This window comes from Ostrinia furnacalis, unplaced genomic scaffold (assembly GCF_004193835.3).
Source record: "Ostrinia furnacalis isolate ACB-3 unplaced genomic scaffold, ASM419383v2 OfSCF6912, whole genome shotgun sequence".
In the NCBI taxonomy this organism is placed as follows: domain Eukaryota; kingdom Metazoa; phylum Arthropoda; class Insecta; order Lepidoptera; family Crambidae; genus Ostrinia; species Ostrinia furnacalis.
In genome coordinates this window covers 96,780-111,605 of record NW_021137151.1, presented here as the reverse complement: position 1 = coordinate 111,605, position 14,826 = coordinate 96,780, and the positions used below count along the sequence as shown (strand labels likewise).

Below are 14,826 nucleotides of genomic sequence, written 5' to 3'. Positions count from 1 at the left end.
TACAAGGAATGAGTTAATTAGGAAATGTTTAGAAATTAATTTTATTTAAAAAAGGAAGTTTAAAAATCTCGAGTCTAATATGGAAAAGGAAGCACACCTTATAATATGAAAGTTACAAGTAGTACAGTCGCGGAATGAAAAGGTTCGTCAGTTTTCAAATTGATTCCTTCAACGAATCGCGAGGACATATTACCTTTTGAAACTATGTTACAGAATAATCTCGAGTTAGAGAAAATAATCTTTAACTGTTCGTCAGTAAAGTTCAAAATTATTCAGATCAAAGTTGTTTGACGATTTATCTTGTCAAGAAGATTATGATTGATAAACTAAAACCTTCTTGTTGGTTCAACCTGCCATTATTATTTCTAATAAATAAAAAAACTATTGTCAATGTCATTATTGCATTGCACTGATGGGGTAGAAAAATAAACAAGCAAAACCTTATTCGTTAGCAAACGTCATATTTATTTAAATGTTAACAGCCCTGTTTCTTGCACTGTTATGTTGGCAGTTTTGACTCTTACAGTACCTAGTGCAAGCGAAAACCGACACTAAAGTGACGCTAAGTGACGAACCTTTTCATTCCGCGACTGTACATAGTAAATTACTCGTATTAAATATATTATAACGTAGGTAACTTATGGATACGCAACACTTATTCATAACCATTATTTAACATTGATTCATTTACTATTTAATTACAGTTACTATAACTTAATTGATAGGTACGATTTAACCAAAACATGACAAGCGCTTTGTTTCGTGATTTGGTGTAACAATAGATATTATTTTAGTGTCATACTAAATATTATCGATCGTGGTTATGGTAAAGGTTGATGTTTTCTGTTGTGAAATTGTTATAGGCACTGTAACTTAAACAAAATAGAACAAAATGTAGAGTTATAATAGAATTGCAACGCTCTTTAAAATTTTCCACGGTTAAGTAAGTATGTGAAGAATCTAAATAAATTGGCATAACACGATTATAGTTATTACATTCAAATGATAAACGTATCACGCTAACAAAGTCATGTAAGTAAAACGTGAAGTTGCTACTGGTTAAATTATTTATTTAATTTGAGAAGTATAATAAAAATAGTCACAAAAGTACTTCGAAGACTTGCAGCTGCATATTATCGGCGAAAGAGTTCCTTCTCGACGATACGAAGAAGGAAATATTGCAACAGCCGACTCGGCCTACATTGATAAAGACAAGCAAGCAGTAGGTATACGATGCACCTCGAGAAATCTGACACTGAGGCATTTGATAAAGTACAGGAGCTCAAATATTTATTTACATGATTAAAGCTAGATCAAAGTCCACGGCGGCATCAAGTTTCCTTATTTCGCGAAATCAACAAAATTACGACTGCAATTTCTGTGCGATAGTTTTAGGCTGAGTTGCACCACCTAACTTTAACGGTAACCGGTGCTTTTTGTATGGAGTTCGACAGATTTTTGACGTTCGTTAAAGTTAAAGTAAGATAGTGCAACGCAGCCTTAGTCTAGACTTTGGATTCGTTGGTTTGTATTTGGCAAATAGACAATGAGTTGTATAAGTTTGCATGGCTTGCTTATTAAGATTTTGTAAAAAGTTTAAGTACTAGTTGTTTGTTCAGAAGCTTTTCTGACGTTAGAGGTGGTTGTGATATATTTTAAAGTTTACCTGACTACTATCTCAATATTTGTGTATTCCATTTCTGCAATGTGAATAGTGCTACAATCGTAAATTGAAATAAAATAAGCGAGCTTTCCATTGATGAGACAATCAACATCACATTAGACTAGAGCTTTTGGTTCTAAAATAGCTGCTATTATAACTGCACAAGATGCTATAGTGTCAAGCTTAATGTGCTGTCTCTGGATTCTCCAGGCCTCGTGCGGCGAAGGGCCCGGAGGGACGGCCATGAATCTTACTTGAGGCATCGCGCCGATAAAACTGCTACCAACCTCACCCTACATGGATTGACTGACAATAATTTGCAGTATAATAAAAATGATTATACTTTTGTCCATGCATGCCATAAAGTTAGTTGAGAATGACGTCGATTTATTGTATTTTTACCTTAGTTTTCAGATTGTGCATTTAAACTTGTGGATTCCCAGCTCACAAAGAAAATCTTATCATTTCATTTCTAGCAGTTAAATATGTAGTAGCATAGAATAAATATTATCACTGGTACTAGCATATCTCACAATTAGCTAAATAACACATAAGATTATTTATAATTTATCCTTTGAATGCCATGTACTAATAATATAGGGAAAACCATCAATTTTGATAAGCGATATCAAAATGAACGGTATTCCCTTTGACATTATTTTGTTTAGGTGTTTCCATTAGAAATACCAATTTAGATACGGTTGTTCCAGAGTAGGTAGGTACCAATATTGTACATGTTACTCGTATATAGTTTTTCTGGTGAATTTACTGAAATGGAAAAACCACGCGTGTAGCAGGTTTTCCTGTAAATTCATTAGATTTTTCGACCAAAACTCTTTAAAAACATTTTATTCCTACCTTAAAATCGTTATAAAACTTTGACTTTTAAGGATTTACCAAGACGAATCGGGGATGAGCAAAGGCACTAAACTAGTCAGAAAAGCTTTTGAACAAACCACATCGTTTACGCCATGCAAACTTAAGTAGGTACCTATAGAGCTTTGTCTACATGAGATCTGAATTTTTTCACAGTGCGAGCCATGGGATCAGACGGGACCAAAGTACTTCGAAGAAATCTTCATGGCTTACATTTGGACGTGAGTTTTGATGCATGCCACCAAAAATGTCAAACTTCCAAGTGGCTTTCACATATTGTTGGTCAAATGTAAATATTTTGAGTGGTGATCGTCAAGAGATTGCAAGCGGCTGACGTCACGTCCTGTGTGTTCAGCAGAGATATGCAAAATCTTAATGTGCTGTAATAAAGCAACAATGCCTCGTGAAACAACTTGCAACAAGTTTGCACAATGTTTATAAATAGTGCGTTTTTCTCTATACTTACTCGTATTTTGAAATGAAAGTATTTGACAAAAGTAGTTAGGTACAGGAAAAATCGTGGTCTAAATATTGGCCTATACTGGATTCTTTATCAGCTTCAAAAGCACTATGTAGAACTTCAAAGTTGTAAAAAAATTTCTTAAAGCATTCAATTGATTTAACGACTAGACTAGTCCAAAGACATCCTATCGCATCACCACGATGTAATATTCCGGTTTGAAAGAAAGGTGCAAGTTCAGTGTTATTAAAAGCACTAAAACTAATGCTTCATTAATCCTGGACTTTACGGTTATACCGCGCAAAAAAGGGCATGATGATGCAAATGCACCGTCGTGTATTTGTACAGATATTAATGTTTACATACGGCAACGTGTGGCGGGTCGGTCCCCGCACTATCTTTCGCTACATTCCATCGACGTGCATCGTTACTGTTTGCGTTTGATGTTAATTAATACAAGTGGCGCAACGTTTGCTTTAGGCGCATAACTCGATGATATCACGCGCGAAACCTAATTCTGATGAATCATGAGCTTTTACCGGCGATGCACCGATAAGCGGGTGTAGTGGAACGGCGTCACGTCGATCCCGGGCCCACGTGCCGTGAACCGGCGGGCATAATAACAGCGCGGGCGCACAGCAACATTCAGTAACTGATTGTCCGCTACGGGGAACGCGTGTCGCTCATCTCGCCGAGCCGGCTGCCGCGTACACACACACGATAAAGTTTCAATTAAAATCGAATGGGAACAAATGTTTTAGACATGGACTAGTGTGCTTGCGGTGCATGTGTTCAGTATCCCGATAAGCTGAAGTCTACGAGTGCAGGTGCAATGTTTACTCGTTATAACCTAGTTATAGTTTTTGCTATCGTTGATAACCATGTATTTGTACGTCAAGGACTTTATTATGTCATCTGGTGAAATGTAACATTGTTTAGAACTGTGCATTAATTATAATATTATGAGCAATGAAATGAAATTCAAAATTATAGTTATTTAAAATTGTATGACGATTTAGACAATTAAAAAAAGCAATGCAAACTTTATTTAGCGGACCAAACAACAAACATTTTAATTAATTTTTAAGCTAAACCAAAAACAGACTATCAGAAATGAATTCCTAGTTAAATAAACCTTATTAGGCATTAAAATGCTAACATATTCAGATAAATATGTAAGCATTTACTTACATTTCAATTCGATCCACATTAGCAATCGTTAATTACACAACCTAAAGTGGAAATATTCATTTAACATTCACTCGATAAGTAAACATTACTTATTTACATACATTTTAAGTCATCAGATCCGAATACGTTGAATAATTACCAACATTTTAGGAATTTTTAGTAATATTTATTTAATTATAGGCTCTTCTAATGAATTCGGAATTTGACCTTTTTTGTTTACGACAAAATATTTGCATGAAAAACATAAAATTTTATGTTTCGTTACCCTGCCTTGTTCGTTATTTATAAATGCTTCCACAATAATTATTATTTTTAACATAAACTTTAATGCACCAACTCTACATTACGGTTAAAAAAGTTTTGGTACCTAAATCATAAAAACCTGGCAAACGGTCGTGAATGGTAAAATGCATTTTTCCGGCGAATAAAAATAAAGTTCTGTTGTTTTTCAAATTATTATAGTAGATAAATGTTACAGATATTCTTAAAATTAAAATAAAAACAATATACAATACAATTTAAATGAGAACCTCCTCCTTTTATGAAGTCGGTCAAAATAACCTAGTTAGAGATGGAAAATGTTCTGAATTCCAGCAAAATGCATCCATTAATAATTACGAAATGCTGATTGAAATACCAACACGGTGTGGAGAAAACAAAAAAGAAAGTCTATCTTCCGATATATAAACTGTAATGTATCACTTGGCATCGTTTCAGTCGCTTCAGAACGCGTCGTTAATTGTGCAGTAACTCCAATTACTAGGTAAAGGTTAGCCGTAAATACAGCCGTGTATTTTCATACCGACCCCTGTCTCTACAATGAAGTTAGTTTATGACACAGCAGTCAATCTATTTGTTGTTTCAACGCGTTTATAGTGGTCAATGCGGTATTCTAATAATAGCTATAGAGTCAAAAACATTCTTGTATACCTGCAGTTTTCTATTATTTATTGAATGATTTGACTAACGAAAAACATATTAAGTTAGTAGTCATTGTAAATGGAAAGCAGAGAAAATGATTACGCAATCAGGAGAGACATTAAGTCAGGGCTGTGCCGCACTTGGCCGTAATAACAGATTTGATTGATGTAGGTATTCTTCGTTTCACTTCACTTCAAGGGGACAAATCTGTTCCTAATTTTCACGCCAGTTACATCATAGGAGACCGCGCAGGACCGGTCGCTATGGAAATCCTTGGGGGATGCCTTTGTCCGTACATAGCAAAACTATCAGTATAAAAGATCAGTTTAAAACCATACGAAGACAAATTCGCAGTAAAACCTTCAATCATTAATCTGTGATGAAATATTAACGTGTATAAAAAGCAAACAGTAAATATTGCCGCGGGAATTCCAGAATGTAACCAAACATTTTGGCACAGACAAGTGTTTGTCTGTTTGCTCGCTCGGCTTTAACTAAGTATAACTAACTACGATTCGAGACGTGACACATTTCGTAAACATCGTTAGCGAGTTAGCGTCCTTTGGCGGCTCCCGTTGCAAGTCAAATGAAGAGCTACCTAACTTGATGATAATGTTCACTAATAAGCAGGTGTTTTGATGAATGATGCATTTTTAGTTAAGTAATCAATTCACTTCAAATTATGTTGTAAAACGCAACGGTATTGACTGCAAACCACTTAAGAATGATATGGACAATTTAAACAATAGCTCATTAATATACCTAGGTAGGTACTCGTATATTCAATGGAAGTGATATGGAAATATACTACATATTTGCAACATAAACCAGCTTGCTAAAACTATTTTCAGTCTTATTTTCGCGTAATAAGCAGAGCGCTTATTCTTACAAAGATGGTATCGAGAATATAACAGTTACTTTGTAATATGATTCTTCAAAGATTACTGAACAGATTTGGCTATCGGGAATTCAATCCTCAAAGGGTTTCGTAAAAGCCTGTTATACTATGAATAGACTTCTATGTAGAGATCTTATTTCTAAGCCTAGATATTTAGACCTCTTTTTGGAGCTTGATTTCAAATTGGAAGAAATTAGGAATTGAAGAGATTTTAATGTAGTTTTATAATATTAAAATGTTTCTACATTTGACGACCAAGATCTTAAAGTAATAAATTTTTTCTGCGTACTATCACTTAAATCCAAATTGAGTTGCAAATTGTTAGACCTAAATCAATTTAGGAGGAATAGGGGTGGGTAATAGGCAGCCGCGAAGGAAGTCCATCGTTAGCCCGAGCGTGACTGCGGGTCTACTTCGCGAAAATAATTCGACAGATCTCTACGTCTGCTCTATCCATCTCTCTTACTCGTGATGGCTTCTGTTATTTGTGAAAGAGACAAAACGAAATGAATGTATTGTTTTGCAGAGTAGGGCCCAGAGCCGCTCAGCTTTATTGATTAATGAAAATGACTTTATTGTAATGGTCGGCTCCAACTACCAACGCTGTGAAACGTGTCATATGTCGCGATAGACTAGTGCAAACAAACACTTCGCAATTGTGAGGCCGTAATACGAATCCTACGTACCATATTGGGTAGAGTTTAAAAAATACGTAAATTTATAGCTTTTTCCAAAGATTACCTAATGGTAGGAAATTAATCCTTTACGGCACGTTCAGATGACGATATTCACTTGACGATACTTACTTACCTACATTGTTATATGAACCTGAAATCGGAAAAAAAATCTAACCTACACCTACGTAAACCTCGAGTACGAGCTCTTATGACTTCCGTCAAATTAACCTTTGGCATATTAATCGTATTGATAAGTCTTTTATTGGCGCGTCCATGAAAAGGATCGGTGATCATCGGTGGTAATTTGCGTGTCACTTCCCGATTGAGCTCCTAGAAATCATTTCGCATTGACGATGAATTAATAATTTGTTATTATTGAAAAACATTCAAGGAAGCACATCCTGGAAAAGTTAAGATTCCATTAGACAAGGTCGTTCAAAAAAATATCCCAAGGGGCATGTTACTGCTGATATAAAACCTTATATTTGTAACCTAGTTTCCAACTTTTGGCACGGGTATAAATGTGCAATGAATGTGCAAAATAAATAAATGTGCAAAACCTGAAGGTTAGAGCAGTAACCTAACTTTTGCAATTTAACTTAAAAATTCAACATAAAAATTTCGCTAGCGATGATTTACAAACAAATATTTTCATGAAGGCGTAGAAGACTTTGTTACTTTAACAAGTCTCTTATTATTTTGTTTTTACACCTAATATTTCAAAGCTAAACGCGTTGCCATAAGTCTATCTGTCATGTATTTTGAACTTGCAACACGGTCGCGGCAGCTCATTGTAACACGTTGTATTTATACCGCATTAGATACCAGTTTATTGTTAGAAAGCTATTCCCGAGCAAGGGCCGGTGTCAAACCGCGACCCCCGCCTGTTGACCCTGCACACGGAAGAAGTTAATCACGCGCCGCCACGAGGTCCCGCGCCGGTCCCACCACTATGATTTGTGGCGATAACTATATACTATTAAATTATTCGTATAGGTAGATAAACAAACCGTTTCCCACCATTTGAGCTGGATTTTTGGCACCTACTTTGTAATAATGCAAACGTAAACGATTTGTGTTCTAAAATATACGAGCAAATTGCCGTAAAAAATTGCATTCCGCTTGCCAAACACATTAAAGCGCCAATATTTTTATGAAACGCCTCAATTCGAGTGACACTGCACATCTGTCATGTTACATTTGCAATAAATTAGTTTTTTAAACAGATTTTGTGTGCAGCTGCGACTCGGTCGGCCCATTAATCTGGCGGAATGCCCCACAATCGCGGCGTAGATCTGTCGGGCTGCCTGAACTTATCGCGCCGCGCATTTCTGCTCATTGTACTCTATTATTAATCGCCTCAGTAAATAGTGCAGTAATGCGCGCGCAGTTACCGGCGCCCGATCGCTTGACCTACTCCCAAGGGCTTCAAGGGCCAAGTTCACGTCATAGCACTAATAGATACCCTCCTCGCAATGTTGCAACACGAGAACGCATTAAAATTGGAAAATGTTTATGGCCGAGATAAGAGAAACATGCCACGAATTGAATTAGAAGCCAATAAAACTGTTATCTTAATTCAAGCCGCTAGCCGCGGTGCTCTACCGATCGAGTTCTCGATCGTAAACAAGAAGAATTGAATGAAAGTCGGAAACGTCAGATGGAAATTGGCCTAGGGCATAAATATTGGATGACAAGTTTTACAGGGCAATTCGTAAGATAATATTGGTGAAATTATGTTCGCTTTATGCATTAGAGGGAATAATGTGGACTCGGGCGGAGTGATGGCGTAGGCTGCAGACCGCAAGTGCGCGGGCTCCTCCGGTTACATCGCTGGAATGAAAACAATGGGTGCATCTATCGCGCGCAGGTGACAAAACGGTCGTTGTTAGCTTTTCTGCTAAGCACCTATATGCAAGCAGACGTGTCATGTATCATTTTCCACTCATTAGTAACCGTGCCTAAGCGAGTAGTACCTATTATAGTTAGTGTTTTGTTTTCGCGGGCTGAATCTCATTTAACAATTCAATTCCACGTTGATGCACAATATTCATCACGTTAACAGTCCGCGATGGTATCATAAACACTAAAGAGTGTCCGCTGCATTAAGACGAAATGGGGCACGGACCATTTCAGCAAATTATGTTTGTGAACTGAATGATCTTTAAATTTATTCCTTAGTGGTCATTCCGAGCACCTATAAAACTGGTCCTAAAAGTCCAATGGAAATAGAAAGCCTTATGTTATGTGGTGGGAAAGTCGGCCGTCCTTTTATTTATACGGGTGTTCGTGTGGAAGGACGTTCTCGTTCCCTATTTGCTGCGGGTCGTCTCGGCGGTTATCAGGCCACAATTGCCCGCCCACGCGGGCTAACGGGTGATTTATTAGAGAATCTGAACCCTAGACTCCAGGCGCCACTTAATTGCCAGTACCTTGCCAGTAATCATTTCACGGTTTTTATCTGCCGAGGTGACCGGCTTAAAGATATGTAAGCTTTTTGAATAGGATTTGTAAACTGGAACTAAACGGAATAGACAGTTTGTACGACGAAGTAACATCGTTTGAACATGTATGTATTGTACAATGTAACGAAAATGTAACAATAGTTATTTGTTCCCAAGACTTAGTTTCATTGCGTGTACTAAAACATGTTACAGTTAGACTAAATAGCTATTCTTATCAAATGTTATTGCAAATGAAATACATAATACATATACTGCTGTAAATGTAAACAGACGCCAGCTAAGTACTACTGTATGTAGAGACCCTTATAAAGTGAGAAAGTTATAGTAGTTAATTAGATAACATTTGCACGATTGCATAAAATAGACGCGGTCATAAAAGAGTTGGATGCGTCCCTTGCTGAACTATAAATACTGCAATAACTGCAAATTGTAAGTTTACAGCTTCAGCGGGAGTAACAAACTCTAGACGCATTTTAGATTCGCCTATCAAGTAGGTACGGACTGAAATATAAATTGCCAATCGCATTTCTAACCCAAACGACTACATCGGCACATCTACTCGTGCGTAATTTCCGTTCAGGGATTTGCGGCTTAGCTAAATTGAAATGTTGTCCCGTGTCTCTTATCTTTACATTCATACCTTTTTCCATAGACGTAATGATTGATACACATTCGAGTTGTATCCGCCACAAAACAGTAAATTATCTTAAGTAATTAATTTCTACACGTATAGAAAGTGATCCCATTTAAAAAAATGTTTTGTGTTTTTCAACAAGTTAATTGTTCATTTTTATGTCAGATGTTACAAAATAGCAAATATTAGAATTTATAAGACATCCAGTGTTTGATGTCCGCCGTATTACAATTATGACAACAATGTTTGAGCTATTTCATTTATTAGAGAGATATATTCATCTAATAAAGCGATGTACCTATTGAAAATATTTTAATTGGCGGTCGTAAGAGCGTTTCACATTTTGCATAAAAAGTAGCAATTCAGAGAGAAATTATTTTATTATTAACATTAATTGATGTTCTTTGATTTTCCTATAATAAATAATCACAGTGTATTATTTCATAATAATGAAACATCATTTCTAATAGACATTGTCTCACGTTTTCTCCTTACGAGTATGTTGTCCGATTTATATGGTGTTCGTCAATTTTCACTCACGCGATAGTAAATAGTACTAGAGTCATACTATGTGGTAGTGGGTTGGCGCCTTGCAGCCGCTAACGGTAGGACAAGATGCCTTGAGCTTTACTATACAGGGTGGCCAGAGAGTTGACGTACAAAGCTAAAATTTAGATTCCTTACATCAAGGTGTATCTAAATCACTCCCACGTATGTTCTACGATTTTGCTTAGTGTAGGAGATAGAGTTAATTTTGTGATTTATCCTTAACTATCCCCTATAGCTGGTTTTAATTTTTTTCTCACTCTGCAAGCTCTTTCTTCTCTAGTGTAAGTAAGTTAAAATAAACTACAAGTACTCGCCAGAGTGAGAAAAAAATTAAAAACCAACCATAGGTGATAGTTTAGGATAAATCACAAAATTTACTCTATCAAAATCGTAGAACATACATGGGGGTGATTTAGATACACCTTGATATTGTAAGGAATCTTGTATAGCACTATCACCCTGTATAGCACTGATACGCGGTACTGATCATACAAAAACGAATAAATAAACTAATGCAATGTTTAACATCGATTTTCCATACACTTTGTAGTCTTATGTAGATTAGACTGTGCTACTGATAGGCAATATTGCAATATTGTAGTGATATGGGTACACAGATTACTGTCGTTTGAAAGTCTGCAAATATAATAAAGAAGAAAGACATATAATGTTTATGTCAATATACGAAGGGTCGAAAGTTTGATTGTGTTTAATTTATATTTCGACGGATACCAAAAAAGGCGTTCATTTTGTTGACTGCTATAAAAAAGAACAGCGCCGTCTGCATATTTAAGCCTTATTGATTTGAGGGCTTGTTGAAGGTTTTATAGCCAAAAAACATGACTTCATTCTGTTTCACCTTCATAAAACTTTAACGCTTACAATATTGAAAAAATATTTAATTTACATCCGTTTCGCGTATGATTTAAGTCAAGAGAAAAATATGAATAAGTGGAAACCAAAAGTTCCTGATTTGCAGCCAAATAATTAATAAATAATTGTATGTCTTAGCTTATTACTTATGTAAGATAAGTAAATAAATAAATAAATAAACAATTTACATAAAATGAAAACGCTTCCTAAATACTAGGGTACTATAGTCATCGTGTCTATGAACATTTAATGATTTCCACGGTCCGCAAACTCAGAAACATCTCCGGGATTCTTGTAATATAAGACCCTAGTACTTGCTCACTTTTTCTCTCTCCCAGAACATTTGCGGTTTCAGGCCTCAGTGAGTTTTTCATTCCCGGGAACGACTCAATTCTCTACAGATTTCCTATTGTAAAAAATTAAGGGTATCAATTATATTTTAAATTGCTGACAGGCACGTTCCGTTTTGAATTTAGTGAGGGTACTAAATTGGAGCAATCTCGTTCTGGAAAACAGCCGTGAATGCAAATTTGCGTATTTATACGGATTCACTTTGAAAATTATGTTTTCAATTTCAGTAAATGACGCGAATTTATAGATTTTGTTTTCGTATCATGCCGAGTCTAAAAGTTAAATTGTGTACAGCGGAATGAACGAACAATGTACGCTTACGTCATTAACAAACTGGATCAATGGTAGAGCTACGAATCAAATTAAAGCTCATAAGTAGTCATGAAAAAAAATTATACGAGTATTTATAAGTTACATTCTGAGCTTTTGTGCTTATTTAATTACTTACACGTTGTATATCGAAGTATCCGTGGATATACTTAGTACCCACCTCCATTAAGATCTCAGTAGCGACTTGTTTATTGTTGACATTCCATGACCCAGTTCTGATTGAGTCCAGCCCCTATTATTATGAAAGGCCGTTGTGTCAGCCTGCGAATTAATCCCGGTCTTGCGACACGAGTACGACTGATAAAAATCGAAAGTACACGTTGGTTTTACTGCGTGTTGTTTTATCTCCGCGCCAGGTTATGAAAGCGGCCCTGAAGAAATAAGTCTCCGATCGAAAAAATATTTTCACTCTCCGATTCGATTGAGACTTCAACATTCTCGATTGAGACAATCCAAAATTGCTTTCATAATAGCATTGGATTCAAATTACTGAATAATGAAAGAAAAACTGCTAATGTAAATGTCCGTACATTTTCAATATAATTAAGTATCGCATATTAGGGACATTGTAGTGATACAAAAAAATCTGTTCTCTGGCTTTAAACAGTGTAGGTCAAGTCCGTGCATCAAATAGGTACCTACGAGACAACTGACGGTCATTTACGACCGGAATTAACAGACATTAAACAGGCAACACACAAGTGATCTTAAGAGTTCCGTTTTGCAAAACTTGCAAAAATGAGCAGAAACCCACTAAGATTGGCATCTGAGTGACGTCTGTCGGTATACGATACACACTGGGTGCGTTTGTGTTGCAACTTGCACTTCCATTACGTTACCGTCGTGTGTCGGTCACGCTCACGGTGTCTGTAGGTAATGTGACTCCCGAAATAAACGTGACCGGCGAGGATTTCGAGAAAGGCGTCACACCAGCCGTAATGTGGCGCACTCGCATAAATACACACTACTCGGATTAAATCACCGGCATTTTTTATACAAACACAAATCGCTTCGCTTGATTAAGCCCAACGTTTTGCTTAACGTCGAATTGATTGCTTGACGCTTCCATATTTCAAGAGGGTTGAGTCAGTCGTAAAGAGTTTTATTAGAAATATGTCTGTGGATCCAGACACAATTGTAGGAGCGTTGGCGCTGAAACGTATTCATTCATTGAAGCGGGTAAAACGCATGACGCAATCGCTATAAGGAGACGTCTAACGCTGCGCTCGTAGTGCACGGCATCGTGACAATTGCTCGGCAGCCACTCAAGGGCAGAACGTTTCTAGATATTGATTGTGAGGAATAATAGTATTGTGAAGAACTGTAAAAACAAATGCACTTAAGCAAAACAAGATTTTTTTTAACTTACGACATTTTCTACTTTTAAAAATTCTAAAAAGACAAAAAGTCATTGGGTAAAAATAATAAGTAGGTATAACGACCTGCCTCAAATGTCTCGTATTTTTAAGAATATTTTTCATTTCTAATAGCTTTAGTTTGTCATCAACTACATACAAGAAATTGATTTAGATTTTTCAGACTTACAAAATGCAAAAATGTAAACACTTACTGAATATTTTCTTATAATATCTACTGCATATTTCAAGTATGAGTAAACTTTTCAGGTGAAATAGTTGTCTATGATAATATTCAGCTTGTTTTTCACGTTGTTTTCTAAGATTCCGAAAAATCGCGATCGTAAAATTACCTGGAATTGCCTGGAATACGGCAGCAAATCTTCAATAGAAACGTTGTAGGTAAACAAACATCCCAGATATTTGCGCAACGAAAACAGTATCTAGCCAGTCGGCCAAGGTTGTAGATACACTTACTACATAATTTTTCCACACTATTTACTTTCTACCAACTAAGCGTAACATCGTAATTGATCGTTCCGCCAAAATATTTACATGAAAGAATTAGGCGATGCCTAGGAATTTTATCTTGGATGCGGTGCGTCATTCATCAGTTATTTTATGTTCGACGCTGTTACGTGCTATTATGCACTACTAGTTTTTAGTACCTACATAACTCAAGTAATTAGTTTTTCTAAAATAGCCTTTATTACAATTCCAGAGAAACCAGTACCTAACAGGTGTTGTTTTAGAAGTAATATGCCTGTATAATAAATTATTTTGTTTGCAAGTAACACAAGGATTTCATATAAATATTGACGCATCTTATAACTAGGAAATCCGTTGTTATTTCGCTGAACATTTTCCTATTGAGAAAATATAACGGAAATCTATGTTCATTTGTGTGTACGTGCGGACGAACGGGAAACATACGACACTTGCCAACTAGGTAGCACATTTTCATGACGAATAGTTGCGGTAGCACAACCAGTGGCGGATTAACGTATAAGCACTACAAGCACGTGCTTGGGGCCCCAGTTCTCCAGGGGCCTCCATCCTCTGCTGGCGCGCCAGCAGAGGATTCATTTCATACCTACATTTTATCGAGATTTAGCCTATGTTACTCGTAAGTAATGTAGCTTTCAAATGGTGAAAGAATATTTAAAAACGGTCCAGTAGTTTTTGAGCCTATTCATTACAACCAAACAAAGTTTTCCTCTTTATAATATTATAGTGTAGATAAAGTAAAGTGCGTTTTCACAAATATACAAATGGCGTTTAAAGAAAGAAAGAAAGAAAAATTTATTACGATGAACATCACTTATACATGACAGAGAAAAAGACAGAAATGGCACATAAATATTACAAGGAAATAAAAAGTGAACTGAACAGTGCTATCCTGTCGCAACAGCGATGCCCATCGCAATGGGATTCCATCTNGTAAAGGGATATGGGTTACATAAAAAAAAAAATTAGAAAAAGTGAACCCGCAAAGAACAAAAATCCGTCCAGATAAGCTTAATTATTTAGCATTGTGTGTGTATTGAGGCAGACATACTTCGTCGGATTTTCGACGATGTAAT

At 36.3% G+C, this 14,826-nt stretch overlaps 2 protein-coding genes across 3 annotated transcripts in view; one reads left to right on the top strand and one right to left on the bottom strand.

Annotated features, from left to right (window-relative positions):
- The window catches only part of Syn (synapsin), a 71,876-nt gene that overhangs the window by 13,198 nt on the left and 43,852 nt on the right, over positions 1-14,826 (bottom strand). The window lies entirely within an intron of this gene.
- The window catches only part of Timp (Tissue inhibitor of metalloproteases), a 45,204-nt gene continuing 33,988 nt past the window's right edge, over positions 3,611-14,826 (top strand). Inside the window, exon 1 of one of the 2 annotated variants that reach the window (XM_028318464.1) lies at positions 3,611-3,826. The gene's annotated coding sequence lies outside the window, so the exon portion shown is untranslated. The remainder of the gene's footprint in view (positions 3,827-14,826) is intronic. The other variant, XM_028318465.1, reaches the window with a different exon arrangement.